Below are 13,119 nucleotides of genomic sequence, written 5' to 3'. Positions count from 1 at the left end.
AGCTGGAAACTGGATCAGCCACGGAGGACTGCAGAGTCAGGCTGCACCGCAGGATGGTAGGCAGGTGCGGGTCTCTTTGGTGGATGCTGGAGACAGGAGCTGGAACCTGGAAACACAACCACAGGAGAGAGACTGGAACAAGGTATGACAAACAAAGCACTGACCATTTCCTGGCCCAGGCACAGGATGCTTATACCTGCAGCCATGCAGGCATTGGCTGGGCAATTATGCAGATTTCCAGAGGCAGTGGATTGGAGGAACTGAGACATGTGATTAGATCCAACATGGCTGCGCCCATGTTAGAACTTGGAGGGAAAACTGGCTTGGGAGACCATGTGGAAACATAACTGTAATGGCGGCGCCGGCCACAGAGGACAGGAGACGCCAGACTGACAAATGTATGCTGAGACTCGTGGATGACAACAGAGGCTGCGGCAGGCATGGAACACCACACTGACAACCTGCACCTATAACACAGGAGCGGCGGCGGAGGCCGCGCAGAACGGGAGACGCCATGCAGGATTCAAACATGGCGCCGCTGTGACAGCATCTCAGTGTGACAGGAGGAATGTGCAGTATGTGGACACAGATGAGATCCGGCCTTGGAACGCTGAGCGAGCCTCAGGAGACATCTGAAAGGCAGGTAATGGCGTCCAGATACCCGGTTCGTGACATGCCCTCTGTAGACTACTTATTCTATCCCGAGTGTGCCCTCTATAGACCACTTCTGCCATCCCAAGTGTACCCTCTGTAGACGCCTTCTGCAGTCCCAAGAGTGCCCTCTGTAGATGACTTCTGCCGTCCTGAGAGTGCCCTCTAGACCACTTCTGTTGTTCCGAGAGTGCCCTCTGTAGACGTCCTCTGCCGTCCCGAGAGTGCCCTCTGTAGCCGACCTCTGACGTCCCGAGAGTGCCCTCTGTGGACGACTTCTGCCGTCCAGAGAGTGCACTCTTTAGACGACTTCTGCCGGCCCGAGAGTACACTCTGTAGACTACTTATTCTATCCCGAGTGTGCCCTCTATAGACTACTTATTCTATCCCGAGTGTGCCCTCTATAGACCACTTATGCAATCCCGAGAGTGTCCTCTGTAGAAGAATTCTGCCGTCCCAAGAGTGCCCTCTGTAGACTACTTCTGCCGTCCCGAGAGTGCCCTCTGTAGACGCCTTCTGCCGTCACGAGAGTGCGCTCTGTAGACACCTTCTGCCGTCACGAGAGTGCGCTCTGTAGACCACTTCTGCCATCCCAAGTGTGCCCTCTGTAGATGCCTTCTGCCGTCCTGAGAGTGCCCACCGTAAACTACCTCTGCCGTCCCGAGAGTGCCCTCTGTAGACTACTTCTGCCATCCCGAGAGTGTCCTCTGTAGACGACTTCTGCCATGCCGAGAGTGCCCTCTGTATACGACTTATTCCATCCCCAGTGTGCCCTCTGTAGCATCCAGAGAGTGCCCTCTTTGTTTGTCTGTATATGGGTGCCCTGCAGAGTGGAATAAGCGTATATTTACTAAAGCTTCTGAAAATAAAAAGTGATGTTGCCCAAAGCAACCAATCAGATTCTCTCTATAATTTCTCTATTGCAGTGATTTTCAACCTTTTTCAACTCGCAGCATACCAGACAAGACTATAAAATGGCACACCTTCTGTCCCCAACAAAGAAAAAAAACACACACATTGGACCCCATGGGGAAAAAAACACATTGGCCCCCACAGTAATAAAACACAATGTCAACCAGAGCAATACAAACAAATTGCCCCCCATAGTAATACAAATGTTACCCACAGTAATCAATCATATTGGCCCCCACAGTAATACAAATGTGACCCACAGTAATCAATCACATTGGCCCCCACAGTATTACAAATGTGACCCACAGTAATCAATCACATTGGCCCCCACAGTATTACAAATGTGACCCACAGTAATCAATCACATTGGCCCCCAAAGTATTTTCACACACTGTCCTCCACAGTAATTCCACATACGGCCCTCCCTCCCACCCACTGCCCTCACAGTAATTCCACACACTGCCACCACAGTAATTCCACATACGCCCCTCCCTCCCACCCACTGCCCTCACAGTAATTCCACACACTGCCACCACAGTAATTCCACACACTGCCACCACAGTAATTCCACATACTCCCCTCCCTCCCAACACTGCCCTCACAGTTATTCCATGCACTGTCACCACAGTAATTCCACATCCGCCCCTCCCTCTCACACACTGTCCTCACAGTAATTCCACACACTGCCACCACAGTAATTCCACATACGCCCCTCCCTCCCACCCACTGCTCTCTCAGTAATTCCACACACTGCCACCATAGTAATTCCACATACGCCCCTCCCTCCCAACACTGCCCTCACAGTTATTCCATGCACTGTCACCACAGTAATTCCACATCCGCCCCTCCCTCTCACACACTGTCCTCACAGTAATTCCACACACTGCCACCACAGTAATTCCACATACGCCCCTCCCTCCCACCCACTGCTCTCTCAGTAATTCCACACACTGCCACCACAGTAATTCCACATACGCCCCTCCCTCCCACCTACTTCTCTCACAGTAATTCCACATACACTCCTCCCACCCACTGACCTCACAGTAATTCCACACACTGCCACCACAGTAATTCCACATACGCCCCTCCCTCCCACACACTGCCCTCACAGTAATTCCACCCACTGCCACCACAGTAATTACACACATGCCTCTCCCTCCCACTGCCCTCACAGTTATTCCACACACTGCCACCACAGTAATTCCACATACGCCCCTCCCTCTCACCACTGCCCTCACAGTAATTCCACACACTGCCACCACAGTAATTCCACATACGCCCCTCCCTCCCACCCACTGCCCTCACAGTAATTCCACACACTGCCACCACAGTAATTCCACATACGCCCCTCCCTCTCACCCACTGCCACCACAGTAATTCCACATACGCCCATCCCTCCCACCACTGCCCTCACAGTAATTCCACACACTGCCACCACAGTAATTCCACATACACCCCTCCCTCTCACCCACTGCCCTCACAGTAATTCCACACACTGCCACCACAATAATTCCACATACGCCCCTCCCTCTCACCCACTGCCACCACAGTAATTCCACACACTGCCACCACAGTAATTCCACATACGCACCTCCCACCCACTGCCCTCACAGTAATTCTACACACTGCAACCACAGTAATTCCACATACGTCCCTCCCTCTCACCCACTGCCCTCAGTTATTCCACACACTGCCACCACAGTAATTCCACATACGCCCCTCCCTCTCACCACTGCCCTCACAGTAATTCCACACACTGCCACCACAGTAATTCCACATACGCCCCTCCCTCCAACCCACTGCTCTCTCAGTAATTCCACACACTGCCACCACAGTAATTCCACATACGCCCCTCCCTCCCACCTACTTCTCTCACAGTAATTCCACATACACTCCTCCCACCCACTGACCTCACAGTAATTCCACACACTGCCACCACAGTAATTCCACATACGCCCCTCCCTCCCACACACTGCCCTCACAGTAATTCCACCCACTGCCACCACAGTAATTACACACATGCCTCTCCCTCCCACTGCCCTCACAGTTATTCCACACACTGTCACCACAGTAATTCCACATACGCCCCTCCCTCTCACCACTGCCCTCACAGTAATTCCACACACTGCCACCACAGTAATTCCACATACGCCCCTCCCTCCCACCCACTGCCCTCACAGTAATTCCACACACTGCCACCACAGTAATTCCACATACGCCCCTCCCTCTCACCCACTGCCACCACAGTAATTCCACATACGCCCATCCCTCCCACCACTGCCCTCACAGTAATTCCACACACTGCCACCACAGTAATTCCACATACACCCCTCCCTCTCACCCACTGCCCTCACAGTAATTCCACACACTGCCACCACAATAATTCCACATACGCCCCTCCCTCTCACCCACTGCCACCACAGTAATTCCACACACTGCCACCACAGTAATTCCACATACGCACCTCCCACCCACTGCCCTCACAGTAATTCTACACACTGCAACCACAGTAATTCCACATACGTCCCTCCCTCTCACCCACTGCCCTCACAGTTATTCCACACACTGCCACCACAGTAATTCCACATACGCCCCTCCCTCTCACCACTGCCCTCACAGTAATTCCACACACTGCCACCACAGTAATTCCACATACGCCCCTCCCTCCAACCCACTGCCCTCACAGTAATTCCACACACTGCCACCACAGTAATTCCACATACGCCCCTCCCTCCCACCCACTGCCCTCACAGTAATTCCACACACTGCCACCACAGTAATTCCACACACTGCCACCACAGTAATTCCACATACGCCCCTCCCTCCCACCCACTGCCCTCACAGTTATTCCACGCACTGTCACCACAGTAATTCCACATACGCCCCTCCCTCTCACACACTGCCCTCACAGTAATTCCACACACTGCCACCACAGTAATTCCACATACGCCCCTTCCTCCCACACACTGCCCTCACAGTAATTCCACACACTGCCACCACAGTAATTCCACATACGCCCCTCCCTCCCACCCACTGCCCTCACAGTAATTCCACACACTGCCACCACAGTAATTCCACATACGCCCCTCCCTCCCACCCACTGCCCTCACAGTAATTCCACGCACTGTCACCACAGTAATTCCACATACGCCCCTCCCTCTCACACACTGCCCTCACAGTAATTCCACACACTGCCACCACAGTAATTCCACATACGCCCCTCCCTCTCATCCACTGCCACCACAGTAATTCCACATACGCACCTCCCACCCACTGCCCTCGCAGTAATTCCACACACTGCCACCACAGTAATTCCACATACGCCCCTCCCTCTCACACACTGCCCTCACAGTAATTCCACACACTGTCACCACAGTAATTCCACATACGCCCCTCCCTCTCACACACTGCCCTCACAGTAATTCCACACACTGCCACCACAGTAATTCCACATACGCCCCTCCCTCTCACCACTGTCCTCACAGTAATTCCACACACTGCCACCACAGTAATTCCACATACGCCCCTCCCTCTCACCACTGTCCTCACAGTAATTCCACACACTGCCACCACAGTAATTCTACATACGCCCCTCCCTCCAACCCACTGCCCTCACAGTAATTCCACACACTGCCACCACAGTAATTTCACATACGCCCCTCCCTCCAACCCACTGCCCTCACAGTAATTCCACACACTGCCACCACAGTAATTCCACACACTGCCACCACAGTAATTCCACATATACGCCCCTCCCTCCCAACACTGCCCTCACAGTTATTCCACGCACTGTCACCACAGTAATTCCACATACGCCCCTCCCTCTCACACACTGCCCTCACAGTAATTCCACACACTGCCACCACAGTAATTCCACATACGCCCCTTCCTCCCACACACTGCCCTCACAGTAATTCCACACACTGCCACCACAGTAATTCCACATACGCCCCTCCCTCCCACCCACTGCCCTCACAGTAATTCCACACACTGCCACCACAGTAATTCCACATACGCCCCTCCCTCTCACCCACTCCCCTCACAGTAATTCCACACACTGTCACCACAGTAATTCCACATACGCCCCTCCCTCTCACACACTGCCCTCACAGTAATTCCACACACTGCCACCACAGTAATTCCACATACGCCCCTCCCTCCCACCACTGCCCTCACAGTAATTCCACACACTGCCACCACAGTAATTCCACATACACCCCTCCCTCTCACCCACTGCCCTCACAGTAATTCCACACACTGCCACCACAGTAATTCCACATACGCCCCTCCCTCTCACCCACTGCCACCACAGTAATTCCACACTGCCACCACAGTAATTCCACATACGCACCTCCCGCCCACTGCCCTCGCAGTAATTCCACACACTGCCACCACAGTAATTCCACATACGCCCCTCTCTCTCACACACTGCCCTCACAGTAATTCCACACACTGCCACCACAGTAATTCCACATACGCCCCTCCCTCTCACCCACTGCCACCACAGTAATTCCACACACTGCCACTACAGTAATTCCACATACGCACCTCCCACCCACTGCCCTCACAGTAATTCTACACACTGCCACCACAGTAATACCACATACGCCCCTCGCTCTCACAGACTGCCCTCACAGTTATTCCACACACTGTCACCACAGTAATTCCACATACGCCCCTCCCTCTCACACACTGCCCTCACAGTAATTCCACACACTGCCACCACAGTAATTCCACATACGCCCCTCCCTCCCACCCACTGCCCTCACAGTAATTCCACACACTGCCACCACAGTAATTCCACATAAGCCCCTCCCTCTCACCCACTCCCCTCACAGTAATTCCACACACTGTCACCACAGTAATTCCACATACGCCCCTCCCTCTCACACACTGCCCTCACAGTAATTCCACACACTGCCACCACAGTAATTCCACATACGCCCCTCCCTCTCACCCACTGCCACCACAGTAATTCCACATACGCCCCTCCCTCTCACACACTGCCCTCACAGTAATTCCACACACTGCCACTACAGTAATTCCACATACGCCCCTCCCTCTCACCCACTGCCACCACAGTAATTCCACACACTGCCACCACAGTAATTCCACATACGCCCCTCCCTCCCACCACTGCCCTCACAGTAATTCCACACACTGCCACCACAGTAATTCCACATACACCCCTCCCTCTCACCCACTGCCCTCACAGTAATTCCACACACTGCCACCACAGTAATTCCACATACGCCCCTCCCTCTCACCCACTGCACTCACAGTAATTCCACACACTGCCACCACAGTAATTCCACATACGCACCTCCCACCCACTGCCCTCACAGTAATTCCACACACTGCCACCACAGTAATTCCACATACGCCCCTCCCTCTCACGCACTGCCCTCACAGTAATTCCACACACTGCCACCACAGTAATTCCACATACTCCCCTCCCTCTCACCAACTGCCCTCACAGTTATTCCACACACTGCCACCACAGTAATTCCACATACGCCCCTCCCTCTCACCCACTGCCCTCACAGTTATTCCACACACTGCCACCACAGTAATTCCACATACGCCCCTCCCTTCCACCCGCTGCTCTCACAGTAATTCCACAAACTGCCACCACAGTAATTCCACATACGCCCCTCCCTCTCACCCACTGCCACCACAGTAATTCCACACACTGCCACCACAGTAATTCCACCCACGCCCCTCCCTCCCACCCACTGCCCTCACAGTAATTCCACATACACCCCTCACTCTCCCCCACTGCCCTTACAGTAATTTCACACACTGCCACCACAGTAATTCCACATACACCCCTCCCTCTCACCCACTGCCCTCACAGTAATTCCACACACTGCCACCACAGTAATTCCACATACGCCCCTCCCTCTCACCCATTGCCCTCACAGTAATTCCACACACTGCCACCACAGTAATTCCACATACGCACCTCCCACCCACTGCCCTCACAGTAATTCCACACACTGCCACCACAGTAATTTCACATACGCCCCTCCCTCAGTTATTCCACACACTGCCACCACAGTAATTCCACATACGCCCCTCCCTCTCACGCACTGCCCTCACAGTTATTCCACACACTGCCACCACAGTAATTCCACATACACCCCTCCCTCCCACCCTCTGACCTCACAGTAATTCCACACACTGCCACCACAGTAATTCCACATACGACCCTCCCACCCACTGCCCTCACAGTAATTCCACACACTGCCACCACAGTAATTCCACATACGCCCCTCCTTCCCACCCACTTCCCTCACAGTAATTCCACCCACTGCCACCACAGTAATTCCACATACGCCCCTCCCTCTCACCCACTGCCCTCACAGTTATTCCACACACTGCCACCACAGTAATTCCACATACGCCCCTCCCACCCACTGCTCTCACAGTAATACCACAAACTGCCACCACAGTTATTCCACTTACGCCCCTCCCTCCACCCACTGCCCTCACAGTAATTCCACACACTGCCACCACAGTAATTCCACATACGCCCCTCCCTCTCACCCACTGCCCTCAGTTATTCCACACACTGCCACCACAGTAATTCCACATACGCCCCTCCCTCTCACCCACTGCCCTCACAGTAATTCCACCCACTGCCACCACAGTAATTCCACATACGCCCCTCCCTCTCACCCACTGCCCTCACAGTTATTCCACACACTGCCACCACAGTGATTCCACATACGCCCCTCCCTTCCACCCGCTGCTCTCACAGTAATTCCACAAACTGCCACCACAGTAATTCCACATACGCCCCTCCCTCTCACCCACTGCCACCACAGTAATTCCACACACTGCCACCACAGTAATTCCACCCACGCCCCTCCCTCCCACCCACTGCCCTCACAGTAATTCCACATACACCCCTCACTCTCCCCCACTGCCCTTACAGTAATTTCACACACTGCCACCACAGTAATTCCACATACACCCCTCCCTCTCACCCACTGCCCTCACAGTAATTCCACACACTGCCACCACAGTAATTTCACATACGCCCCTCCCTCAGTTATTCCACACACTGCCACCACAGTAATTCCACATACGCCCCTCCCTCTCACGCACTGCCCTCACAGTAATTCCACACACTGCCACCACAGTAATTCCACATACGCCCCTCCCTCAGTTATTCCACACACTGTCACCACAGTAATTCCACATACGCCCCTCCCTCCCACACACTGCCCTCACAGTTATTCCACACACTGCCACCACAGTAATTCCACATATGCCCCTCCCTCTCACCCACTGCCACCACAGTAATTCCACACACTGCCACCACAGTACTTCCACATACGCACCTCCCACCCACTGCCCTCACAGTAATTCCACACACTGCCACCACAGTAATTCCACATACGCCCCTCCCTCCCACCACTGCCCTCACAGTAATTCCACACACTGCCACCACAGTAATTCCACATACACCCCTCCCTCTCACCCACTGCCCTCACAGTAATTCCACACACTGCCACCACAGTAATTCCACATACGCCCCTCCCTCTCACCCACTGCCACCACAGTAATTCCACACTGCCACCACAGTAATTCCACATACGCACCTCCCACCCACTGCCCTCGCAGTAATTCCACACACTGCCACCACAGTAATTCCACATACGCCCCTCCCTCTCACACACTGCCGTCACAGTAATTCCACACACTGCCACCACAGTAATTCCACATACGCCCCTCCCTCTCACCCACTGCCACCACAGTAATTCCACACACTGCCACCACAGTAATTCCACATATGCACCTCCCACCCACTGCCCTCACAGTAATTCTACACACTGCCACCACAGTTATTCCACATAGGCCCCTCCCTCTCACCCACTGCCCTCACAGTTATTCCACACACTGTCACCACAGTAATTCCACATACGCCCCTCCCTCTCACACACTGCCCTCACAGTAATTCCACACACTGCCACCACAGTAATTCCACATACGCCCCTCCCTCTCACCACTGCCCTCACAGTAATTCCACACACTGCCACCACAGTAATTCCACATACGCCCCTCCAACCCACTGCCCTCACAGTAATTCCACACACTGCCACCACAGTAATTCCACATACGCCCCTCCCTCCCACCCACTGCCCTCACAGTAATTCCACACACTGCCACCACAGTAATTCCACACACTGCCACCACAGTAATTCCACATACGCCCCTCCCTCCCAACACTGCCCTCACAGTAATTCCACACACTGCCACCACAGTAATTCCACATACGCCCCTTCCTCCCACACACTGCCCTCACAGTAATTCCACACACTGCCACCACAGTAATTCCACATACACCCCTCCCTCCCACCCACTGCCCTCACAGTAATTCCACACACTGCCACCACAGTAATTCCACATACGCCCCTCCCTCTCACCCACTCCCCTCACAGTAATTCCACACACTGCCACCACAGTAATTCCACATACACCCCTCCCTCTCACCCACTGCCACCACAGTAATTCCACATACGCCCCTCCCTCTCACACACTGCCCTCACAGTAATTCCACACACTGCCACCACAGTAATTCCACATACGCCCCTCCCTCTCACCCACTCCCCTCACAGTAATTCCACACACTGCCACCACAGTAATTCCACATACACCCCTCCCTCTCACCCACTGCCACCACAGTAATTCCACATACGCCCCTCCCTCACACCACTGCCCTCACAGTAATTCCACACACTGCCACCACAGTAATTCCACATACACCCCTCCCTCTCACCCACTGCCCTCACAGTAATTCCACACTGCCACCACAGTAATTCCACATACGCCCCTCCCTCTCACCCACTGCCACCACAGTAATTCCACACTGCCACCACAGTAATTCCACATACGCACCTCCCGCCCACTGCCCTCGCAGTAATTCCACACACTGCCACCACAGTAATTCCACATACGCCCCTCCCTCTCACCCACTGCCCTCACAGTAATTCCACACACTGCCACCACAGTAATTTCACATACGCCCCTCCCTCAGTTATTCCACACACTGCCACCACAGTAATTCCACATACGCCCCTCCCTCTCACGCACTGCCCTCACAGTAATTCCACACACTGCCACCACAGTAATTCCACATACGCCCCTCCCTCAGTTATTCCACACACTGCCACCACAGTAATTCCACATATGCCCCTCCCTCTCACCCACTGCCACCACAGTAATTCCACACACTGCCACCACAGTACTTCCACATACGCACCTCCCACCCACTGCCCTCACAGTAATTCCACACACTGCCACCACAGTAATTCCACATACGCCCCTCCCTCCCACCACTGCCCTCACAGTAATTCCACACACTGCCACCACAGTAATTCCACATACACCCCTCCCTCTCACCCACTGCCCTCACAGTAATTCCACACACTGCCACCACAGTAATTCCACATACGCCCCTCCCTCTCACCCACTGCCACCACAGTAATTCCACACTGCCACCACAGTAATTCCACATACGCACCTCCCACCCACTGCCCTCGCAGTAATTCCACACACTGCCACCACAGTAATTCCACATACGCCCCTCCCTCTCACACACTGCCGTCACAGTAATTCCACACACTGCCACCACAGTAATTCCACATACGCCCCTCCCTCTCACCCACTGCCACCACAGTAATTCCACACACTGCCACCACAGTAATTCCACATATGCACCTCCCACCCACTGCCCTCACAGTAATTCTACACACTGCCACCACAGTTATTCCACATAGGCCCCTCCCTCTCACCCACTGCCCTCACAGTTATTCCACACACTGTCACCACAGTAATTCCACATACGCCCCTCCCTCTCACACACTGCCCTCACAGTAATTCCACACACTGCCACCACAGTAATTCCACATACGCCCCTCCCTCTCACCACTGCCCTCACAGTAATTCCACACACTGCCACCACAGTAATTCCACATACGCCCCTCCAACCCACTGCCCTCACAGTAATTCCACACACTGCCACCACAGTAATTCCACATACGCCCCTCCCTCCCACCCACTGCCCTCACAGTAATTCCACACACTGCCACCACAGTAATTCCACACACTGCCACCACAGTAATTCCACATACGCCCCTCCCTCCCAACACTGCCCTCACAGTAATTCCACACACTGCCACCACAGTAATTCCACATACGCCCCTTCCTCCCACACACTGCCCTCACAGTAATTCCACACACTGCCACCACAGTAATTCCACATACACCCCTCCCTCCCACCCACTGCCCTCACAGTAATTCCACACACTGCCACCACAGTAATTCCACATACGCCCCTCCCTCTCACCCACTCCCCTCACAGTAATTCCACACACTGCCACCACAGTAATTCCACATACACCCCTCCCTCTCACCCACTGCCACCACAGTAATTCCACATACGCCCCTCCCTCTCACACACTGCCCTCACAGTAATTCCACACACTGCCACCACAGTAATTCCACATACGCCCCTCCCTCTCACCCACTGCCACCACAGTAATTCCACACACTGCCACCACAGTAATTCCACATACGCCCCTCCCTCACACCACTGCCCTCACAGTAATTCCACACACTGCCACCACAGTAATTCCACATACACCCCTCCCTCTCACCCACTGCCCTCACAGTAATTCCACACACTGCCACCACAGTAATTCCACATACGCCCCTCCCTCTCACCCACTGCCACCACAGTAATTCCACACTGCCACCACAGTAATTCCACATACGCACCTCCCGCCCACTGCCCTCGCAGTAATTCCACACACTGCCACCACAGTAATTCCACATACGCCCCTCCCTCTCACACACTGCCCTCACAGTAATTCCACACACTGCCACCACAGTAATTCCACATACGCCCCTCCCTCTCACCCACTGCCACCACAGTAATTCCACACACTGCCACCACAGTAATTCCACATACGCACCTCCCACCCACTGCCCTCACAGTAATTCTACACACTGCCACCACAGTAATTCCACATACGCCCCTCCCTCTCACAGACTGCCCTCACAGTTATTCCACACACTGTCACTACAGTAATTCCACATACGCCCCTCCCTCCCACCCACTGCCCTCACAGTAATTCCACACACTGCCACCACAGTAATTCCACATACGCCCCTCCCTCTCACCCACTCCCCTCACAGTAATTCCACACACTGCCACCACAGTAATTCCACATTATTATTATTATTATTATCCTTTATTTATATGGCGCCACAAGGGTTCCGCAGCGCCCAATTACAGAGTACATAAACAAATAATCAACCAGGAAAACAGCAACTTACAGTTGACTACAATATTGGACAGGTACAGGGTAAAGAAACATAGCTACATATGCAGATGACACTGGAATAAGTATCAGGTGGCAGAAGACTGCTGGATTTGGTGCAGTTTAAGATTATTAAAGTAAGAAAAGGGTAAGCACATGAGGGAAGAGGGCCCTGCTCGTGAGAGCTTACATTCTAGGGGGGGGCGGGGGGGGGGGGGGTAGA

This window comes from Pseudophryne corroboree, chromosome 2, assembly GCF_028390025.1.
Source record: "Pseudophryne corroboree isolate aPseCor3 chromosome 2, aPseCor3.hap2, whole genome shotgun sequence".
NCBI classification, from domain to species: Eukaryota; Metazoa; Chordata; class Amphibia; order Anura; family Myobatrachidae; genus Pseudophryne; species Pseudophryne corroboree.
The sequence above is the reverse complement of the archived record's forward strand: the minus strand, read 5'-3'. Positions refer to the sequence as shown.